The 9,394-nt window shown below is 32.2% G+C and overlaps 1 long non-coding RNA gene across 2 annotated transcripts; it reads right to left on the minus strand.

The window, feature by feature from the left end:
• Nucleotides 1-1,378: 1,378 nt before the first annotated feature.
• Nucleotides 1,379-6,225, minus strand: LOC127860558 (uncharacterized). Of its 2 annotated transcripts, none has more exons than XR_008039841.1 (3): nucleotides 6,070-6,225; nucleotides 1,962-2,150; nucleotides 1,379-1,629 (listed from the first exon to the last, which is right to left on the minus strand). It is a non-coding gene; the product is annotated as an uncharacterized LOC127860558 (long non-coding RNA). The 2 variants fall into 2 exon arrangements; XR_008039842.1 differs by having other exon boundaries at nucleotides 1,934-2,150.
• Nucleotides 6,226-9,394: the final 3,169 nt, after the last annotated feature.

The raw sequence follows: 9,394 nt of genomic DNA on the forward strand, positions 1-9,394 counted from the left end.
TTAGACCATGCTTCTAGAATTTGTTGTAAAAACAGTGACGAAATGTTGATTTTCATTTATATTCTGCTCGCTTTAGACTGCATTTGAAAACAGTGTTTCCTCCATGCGGTGAAATTTACTAAGTATATAATTAAATAATAATCTATAAATCTGTTTCGTGAATGATTCATTTTACCGATCTAGCTTGTGATACATCTAAAAATAATTCAAAATCGAGCATTTTTAATTCGCATTTGGTTATCTGATGGGAAATTAACGTGATAGCAAAGATAGCGACGTCCATGCCGATACAGTTTTGTTTCGTTATTTTATACCCTTTATTATGTTTGTTTAATTTTTAAATGACGCTCACTTCCAAGCCATATCCGTAAAAATGAGATTAGCGTTTAGCTTGTATTAACATACGCTTTATATACCGACTTTACTCCGAGCAAATTGTCTGAGTGAATTGCGAATATTAATACGAAATAAACGCTAATAAATGTCTTGCTGATATGGCTGAAAAATGAGCGTTAGTTTAAAAAAAATAATACACGTAATTAAAGGTATAAAATGGCGAAAGATACCTGCCTCGGTATAGCCGTCGCCATTTTGACTATCACGTGATACCCCCACCCCCTGGTAATATTCTTGTTTATTTAATGCCTGGCAATTGTGTTGGGGTTTTCGTCCATACGAAAATTGAAGACATTGCTTTATTTTGTTATAACATGTCAATGAGGGTTTTAAACAACTGTTAGAGGATACACAAGGTTTAATAATTAAAATGTTTTAAATACCGTGATTTTGCCTATTCATGAAATATTCCATTTTTACCGATGTTAATAATATTGTGGGTAAATTTAATTGATTACATTACATGGTATAGTTTCATTTCATACAGAAACTTTTGCATAATTATGAAGCTTAAACGCAAACTGGTACATTTTGTCCTGTTAAATGTTAAATCGGATATTTAAACAAAAATATCCAACGTTTTTCAAAACGGTCGTGTGACTCGTTTGATTGAATACAAGCGTCTTCATCAAAAAAGTCTATTCTGTTTCTATATTTCATTAATTTATGCCACTTATGTTTGTATCAATATGTATTGATAAAATGTATATGCAAAGTATACATAAATACTGCGATACTCGTCTGCATTGTCGAACATTTCTTTTAATGTGGAGCAGTTCTTAGAAGAAGCTATTATTAGTAATACGTTATTTCGCATTGCCGAAGAACAGTTTAATACAATTTATTATGTTTTTACTGAAGCTATATCACTAAAACACTTGAATACAAAGGCATTGTCTAAATTGTCGAAGGCTATATTGAAATCCGAAAGGATCTGATCAAAATTGTGCAACTTACCGATAAGGCAGAACAAAAACACATGGTCAATAAATGTTTTTTATTTAAATCTTCTTGCATGTTAAAGTACATTACATACATTTGAATCTTTTAATTTTTTACCACAATCATATTTTCAGTTCGGAAATAAATAAGTTTTATTGCAATATAACAGCACTGGTGTTTGATGTAAAAAACGTGACACCCGCATTATGCACAATCAACTTTAAGCCATAGTTACAAATCACTCTTTTTAGTTTGGGAATTCACGTCATCGTCGTCGTCGTCGTCATCTTTCTGAAAGTATTCAAACACAAGTTGAATATTATGCACTGTCAAATCCGCATTTGAGAACGTTACAATGGTCAATATGTGTTCGTAAAAATAATGGATAAAGGTAAAGTGCCTATCATAACATAAAATTAAACACATGGACAAATAACAAAGCATGACATGTTTTTCAAGAAACAGCTCACTTTATTATTCGACTAAATGCTGCTATTCAACTGCGTATTTGTGAACAATATTTTCAGACTTAAATATCGCAACCCAACTTTGAATTTCTCCATTTTCCACATCATATAATATACAAACCATTTACCAAAACATGTTATAAATCGAAGGTATACTCTTGTTAATTTTCTGTATAGTCTGTCTCGTCTGTATCTTCTGAATCTGGTAGATCCTGATCCTCTGTACTAAAGTCATCACACTCTAAACCGTATTCGTCAGATACATATTCTTCTATTATTGTCTCTGTATTGTCGCCGTCTTGTTCATCATTGTTGATATCCTCGATTTCTGTTGGGTTTGACATTCTTCAAGATAAACACATTTCTGATTAAATCGTTTGATCTGTATGAAACACATTACATATTATGCGAGTTAAGCGCCAGAAAAGATAAAGGTGTTAAAAACACACCACACATTGGACAAAACCACCCGTCTTTGATTCTTAAATTGTAATACTAAACAGTTGTTTATAAGTAACTAGTTTTGGTTTCACAAGATGTTTCATTTGTAGACCCCACTGCGTGCGTTATTTTTATGAATGAAATGATTTTTAAGTTTTATTAAAGACTTCGAACTGCCCTTAAAAATATTATTTACAGACCGACGCATAATTAATTAAAAATATAGACAATACGATATTTGAAAACAAAAAATAAGTAAAATATCTCATTATATCGTAGTCGACAAGAAAATGCTTCGAACTATATTTGTTAAAATGTGAATTAACAATAAGAATAAGTTTGTTTCGCAATTATTAACCAATCGAGTTCACAATAACATTATCTGCTAATTGCACATGCATCCATGATTATTTACTTTTGCTTCATTTAGACTTCTATCATGTAAAAGATGTTAAGTACCTGTATTCAATTCCGGTAGTTGTTTTACTAGATACTAGTTCGGACATTAATTAGTATGCCCGCGTAATAGGTTAAGCTACATAAGCATGAGTCTTGATATACTAAATTAGTGCAGACTGTTTGCTAGACTGGACATGAATTTAAACATATTTATTGCTCAGTAATATACGGTAGTATATAACACAGAAAAATGCAATATAAGATTTTAGTAATCCGGCAAAGAAAACAGCTTTAAAGCTTATAAAGATGGTTTATTGTTTTGTTGAGAATTCATGAAGGTATGTGTATAAGAAAGAGTACTTTAATAAATAAATTGCATTTATCACGGCCGTTAATCACGAGCGCCACGCAGGCAAAATACATCGTTTTGCTTTTACGAATTCTACCATGCAACAACTTATAAAGTCCTCACGTTTTCAAATGTGTTGTGATTGTAGGTTTATGTACATCTTTGGATGAATTAATCTCGCTGTATCGCACTACATTGCCTGGTTTTAAAAATAATGCAAAATATGTTGAAAAAAACATATAAAACCTTATCTCCCTGTATAATTATCAAAAAAAATTTGAAACATACGGGCCTGAGCGCCACCTCAGAAGTTCGATTGGCTCATTGATTAATGCATCTCAAAAAGAGGTGGCGCGCGTGATTAACGGCCATGATTTAAGTTCATTGCTGGGAAGAAAATAATAGGTTCAGTAGTAGTAGTAGTAGTAGTAGTAGTAGTAGTAGTAGTAGAAGTAGTAGTAGTAGTAGTAGTAGTAGTAGTAGTTGTTGTAGTAGTAGTAGTAGTAGTAGTAGTAGTAGTAGTAGTAGTAGTAGTAGTAGTAGTAGTAGTAGTAGTAGTAGTAGTAGTAGTAGTAGTAGTAGTAGTAGTAGTAGTAGTAGTAATAATAGTAGTAGTAGTAGTAGTAGTAGTAGTAGTAGTAGTAGTCGTCGTCGTAGTAGTAGTAGAGGTAGAAGTAGTAGTAGTAGTAGTAATAGAAGTATTCGTAGTTGTAGTAGTAAAAGTAGTAGCAGAAATAGTCATAGTTGGTGTCGTTGTTGTGAATTGATTTAGAAGTAGAAGTTGTTGTTGCAGCTGTTGTTGTGATGTTGCACTGTATGTAATAGGCGTAATAGTCGTATTTGAAGTAGTATATGTTGTAATAGAAGCAGTAGTTAGTATGTTTATTAAATATTGTTATTTGTGTTTTAATAGTTGTATTGGTATTTGCAAAACGAGTTTAGGTAAAACCCAAGGGTATTCATAAATGTCAACTTAAATCCAAATGCAATAGTTGATGTGCGGAGTAATCTATAAACACGATCGACTTCATCGGATATTTACTGTGCACGCCTATTCAACTCATTTAGCATATTGCCAGTTAACCGTACTAACCCCGCCTTTAAAATCCAAACGAAAGCGTAGTACATACGTATCTGCACGCAGTTAGAGAACATTTAATGATAGTGCAGTCGATGTTTAAAAGGGCACATGTTCGCTGAGTTTATTCTGTTTTGAAAGTTTCATTGCATACGTAAAACTTACAGATTAGCATATCGGAACTTTAGAGCTCAAATATACTAACAAGAAAAGAATTAAACACAAAATGTTAAGTCACAATCCGGTTCCAAACCGTTGGATTAAAAATAACTATCGCAATAACTAACTCAGACTAGTATATAATTATATGCAAATTACAAATAAGCGATTTGCGTGTTGCCACAAATGTTAACGTAAACAACCGTATACACCGATTATTGAATCATTTAACTTTATAATTGTATAAGTTTCAAATGATAATTTCAAAAAAACGTAGATGTACTTTTAGCACATGGCTACGTCATTTTTAAGAGTCGCTTTTTGGTTAGCAGTATTATTGCATTTTAACTAAACATGAGAACGCTATTTCGTCAGTCTGAGAATAGTCCTTCTAAAAAAACAAAGCAAGAATCAGCGTTTAATGCACACAAATCTACCCGGTGATTGTTATAACATATGACCTTCGGTAAAATTAAACCAGAAACATTCACATACGTATTCATAAAGTGTTCATTGTAGTCAGACGGGAATAATATTCAGCAAAGGGCATCCGCATCAGTATTCTTTGCGCTTACACAAATGCAGCTTAAATTTTTGTTAGATGAAATTAATCATACCGAATCTTTTTTTATATAAGTGTAAGCCGTAATCGATGGTCATAAGTACAGACGTGCAAGTTATCATATTGTATGGGCAAGCGATACTGCGCAGAGACGAAATAGTTTTCCGAGTACTTCGATTGTTTCAAGTAAAAATTACGTCAACGTGAGGTTGGGAAATTTGAGTGCATATGGGAAATCGTCATCAGCATCAACCGTGTACGATTTTTTGCAAGAGATGTTACAACAAGATTAAACGTGAAAATGTTTTTACTAAATAAAAAAAACTATTCTAAATACTAAAATGCAATGTACATACTTAACGCAATGTTATTACTAGAGGAAACGAAAAAATGGTTTCACTAAATAAATTTATTAATAATAATGTTAAATAAATACTAAATAGCTCCTTTGAAATATCAGTAGTCCACAGTGAGAATAGGCGAATACTGAATAGTAAAAGTACCTAAAGTTAAGTATCACAAAGTTGAAACAAAGGTTGTTGATCCAAGACGATTATGTATGCTATATGTGTTTATATTTTTATTGATCACGGGACACTATGACGTGTGATGTCTAAGAAAACGTCGATTTATAATTTTTAGTACTGCAACTACACTGTCACTGCATTTAATTGTGAACAACAGCGGTGATTTTCTATGCTTACACACGTGTACATATCAATTGTATCTTAAAACAAACTATGCATTACTAATAATTTATACAAGGATTTGTACTTAATACCCTATGGAGGTTTATCTTCAAACATATCAGGTAACTAAATCAATTGAATAGTATGATTCCACCTAGCTTAATATATTTTCAGTAACGACCAGCCTATAGGGATGTCAGTAAGACATACCAACGAATCAGATCACCTGGTTTCTATTAATTGATACTGTTTTACTTATTGAAATATACAGCTGCATGTCGGTACTGTTTAATGCTAATTTGTAAACACGATAAAAATAAGTATTTTATGTTTATCTGTAACCACAAACAGCCATAATGTAATTCGTCAATATATGAAAATAAAGTTAGAATGTGTGAATATTGTTGTGATTTTGTAGAACTTTACTTATGTAAAATAATCCGCAAAAATAAGCTGTTGAGAAAATCAAATATTATTTTAAATTTTGTAAAATGGCTTCAAAACCAAGTATTGTGCATCGACTGCATATATTTAACAGAGATATACGTTCATATATATGACATAAAAAATAATATTTAATTAAATACCTTTACTTTTCCAAGATCCGAACACACAGAAATGAAGTTGTAAGCCTTAACCTCTGTAGCTTTCCAATCGTCGATCACTGTAACCAAGTGTTATTTATATATAACCACCACGTTCTTCCACGAAGCGTACACACTTTTCGCTTCGTGGAATTCGAATTCTTTTAAATGGGTGCGCACTAATTGTTCGCTTTGAAAGTCAATATGTCTTCATCGAAACTGAAAGTGGGATAGCAATATTCAATTTGCTACCTAGGATATGTGAAAAACATGAATATAGTTCAAAGCGAAAGTATTATTATCGATGATATTACCAGCGCTCGATTGGTTATTGTCGGTTCGGATACTACTTAATTGTGTCAGTATACGAACCTATACTAAAGCGTACCCGGGATTATAAATTGGTCGTTGCGGGCTATTAATTGTTCAAATTGATTATGCTCATATGTATAGCATTATTTATTTACATGACCACTATATTATCGAAACTCAAACTCAAAAATGCATATTGTGGCAGGTTTTGTTCAAAGAGAATTGTATTTCGTATTCCTTAGCGCGTTATACGACATCTGATTTTGGGCAGGAATAAAACACTGATTCAGTCTAAATTAACTTGCAAAAGTATATTTTCCGTACCCGGGGTACCTGGGGTACATAGAAGTATACTTAAGAATACCGGGGGTACATTTAAGTAGTTCCCGAGCCAACAATGACCAATCGTGCGTTACCAGCAGGGCGTTTATGGTTGAAGTGGAATACACGACAACTGTACGTAGACTACTTGTTTCCTGATATAGAACATTGCAACATGATTAAAGGTGAAAACAATTATTGCAAAGTCTGGTTCCATTTTCAAAAACAACATACAATCAATAGGAAATAAAATCTTTTGCAAGTTTCATGATGATTGCGCAAGATATCTGACGTTCTAAAGTGTTATAAAGGTATTTCCAGTTGATGTACTGATCTAGTATTTAAACTCAAATGACCATTTACTAATTATAGAACTCAGCCCAGATATCATATAGACACACTTTCTGTAAATTCTAACTAATTTTCAAGCAGATTTTCATTTGTTTTGCCTCGAGCCTGAAAGTAAATGATTTTAACTATTTTGTATTGTCTTACTTGTTGTCTTAATACAGTAATTTTCGAACTAGAGATTTAGGGATGTAAGAAACCTGCATTCATCATATAACTCTTCACATATCTACATAGGGTTATACAAACGGATGTGCGCTTTTCAATACGCAGAATTTGGATTTGAATTTAAATGGCGTTCATAAAAAGTATGAGGAAAATTACATCCCAGCTTACTTGTAATAATGAGTCATTTCTCAAAATATGTTCTCATTTTGTCTACATAGAGATTGTTTAACCACTTTTTGAATATCTTAAGGTTAAATGTCTGCATCAACTCTACATAATTAAATGTGGAATCAAGTTACATGATGCAAAACTTGGCTATTAAGATATTAATGTCTAAATGTTCTCATACTCTAGATAAACCGATTTTTCGAAAAAAGGTTTGCAGTAACATTACATCGAAAAATATGCTGTGAAATAAACATGGATGTAAGCCAATATTGTAATTAAGATTATTTTACACAATGTGTGTATACATTGTGTTTTTTTTACCTGTAGGGGAATGGTGGCGGGGCCTGTCCAAAGGGGAAAAACGCGTCGTTTTTTAGGAAAAGGGGAAAATTAACAATACACTCTGTTATATGTAATGATATTTATTATATGAATACATGTGTATGTATGAATGTTATATTCACAGCTGATTGTCACTGTCCTTTTTCTTAAATATAAATCATTGATTTTTTCGACATTAGTTTGAGACAGTTCAGCAATCATGGACAATCTCAGTTTTCCTAGCCATGTTGAGTCTAACTGTTGTTGTGTTTTTTTTAAATCGATAAAATGACAAATTTCAGCATTTTTATCAATAAAATGGGCAAAATTGGAATGTTTTATCAACAAATATTGACACAATATGGATACATCAGGCCTTTTCCTGACCATTTTGGGAAACAATGCAATTCATGTGAAAAGTCCCATGATTTGGGAAAAACTAATTTAATATAACTATTTATACTAATTCAAAATCATATTAATTATAGTTATATACTTTGTTAGTTGTTAATGAAATATATTTGAGATATATTTATCTCTAGACAGTGTTTTCTAGATTTTTTTTTATTTTTGGAGGGGATTTTTTCTAAAATTGGGAAAAAATATATACTCTTTTTTTACGGGAATGGGGCCAATTATCGGCCCCGAAATTGCCATAAAAACACTGGTAGGTATATAACCGTTACTTAAAAGTATAAACGTAGATTCATACTTGCATTACATTTTGGTTTTATTTTGTGCTTTAAATACATAACAAGCACATTCGTTGAATTTATATCCCGTGACCAAAAAAATTTTGACAGACAGATGGACGGACAGATTGACAGACTGACGGACGGAACACGCCAAAACATCATACCACCGCCTTTTGCGGTGGACAAAAATGAAGTTTGGAAACAATATCATTTATATCGATTGTATATTTAACATTTATGTGTTTATTCAGTCAAATCTGTATACTTAAACCACCAGTATGTTCATTATATGTATACAGGGTATACATGCATTATCCAGTAATGTTCACATTGAACTAAATTAGACTAAAATATAAACAAGGTTAATCTAAAGCCTATAACTATAATTATGTCGATTATCTCCGGAATCCCCCGCGAGATAGATGTTGTGTACTATCAACCAATCGTAATACACCGACCTTTTCCGGAACCTCCGTAAGATAGATCGAATCGGCAAATAAAAAACTTCGGCTTTCGGTTTGAAGTTGTTTATCAACTTATAGACACATATGACACTTATTCCTGTTACATTGAATTCGGTCTAATTTAGAATAAATCTGAGTTGTTCGTATGTACCCATAATAGCTCAGAACATTCAAGAAGAACTACTGTAAGTCATGGAGGTAGACTCAAATACAACATCTAGCACATTTGATGAGTTGATATCCCCCTAAAAACTTGTTTTGAAACTGTGTATATCCCATGATATCGTGTCAAACCTTTAAGTATTAGGAAAATTCATTATTCTCAATAGGTAAAAATTAAGTGCCTGGTATTTGTTTTTATGAATTGCCACTATCCTCTTTGATATCTACATACCCATGAAGTTTCATGTTGAAATATTGTAGTATATCTTGAGCTATAGCCTAGAAAAGTTACATCATACGAAAACATGAAAGGATGATAACTCTTAGTTAAGAAAGTGCAGGGTTATTGTTATTGTGCTTTGCACTTCA

Source organism: Dreissena polymorpha, chromosome 15 (assembly GCF_020536995.1).
Source record: "Dreissena polymorpha isolate Duluth1 chromosome 15, UMN_Dpol_1.0, whole genome shotgun sequence".
Taxonomy (NCBI): Eukaryota; Metazoa; Mollusca; class Bivalvia; order Myida; family Dreissenidae; genus Dreissena; species Dreissena polymorpha.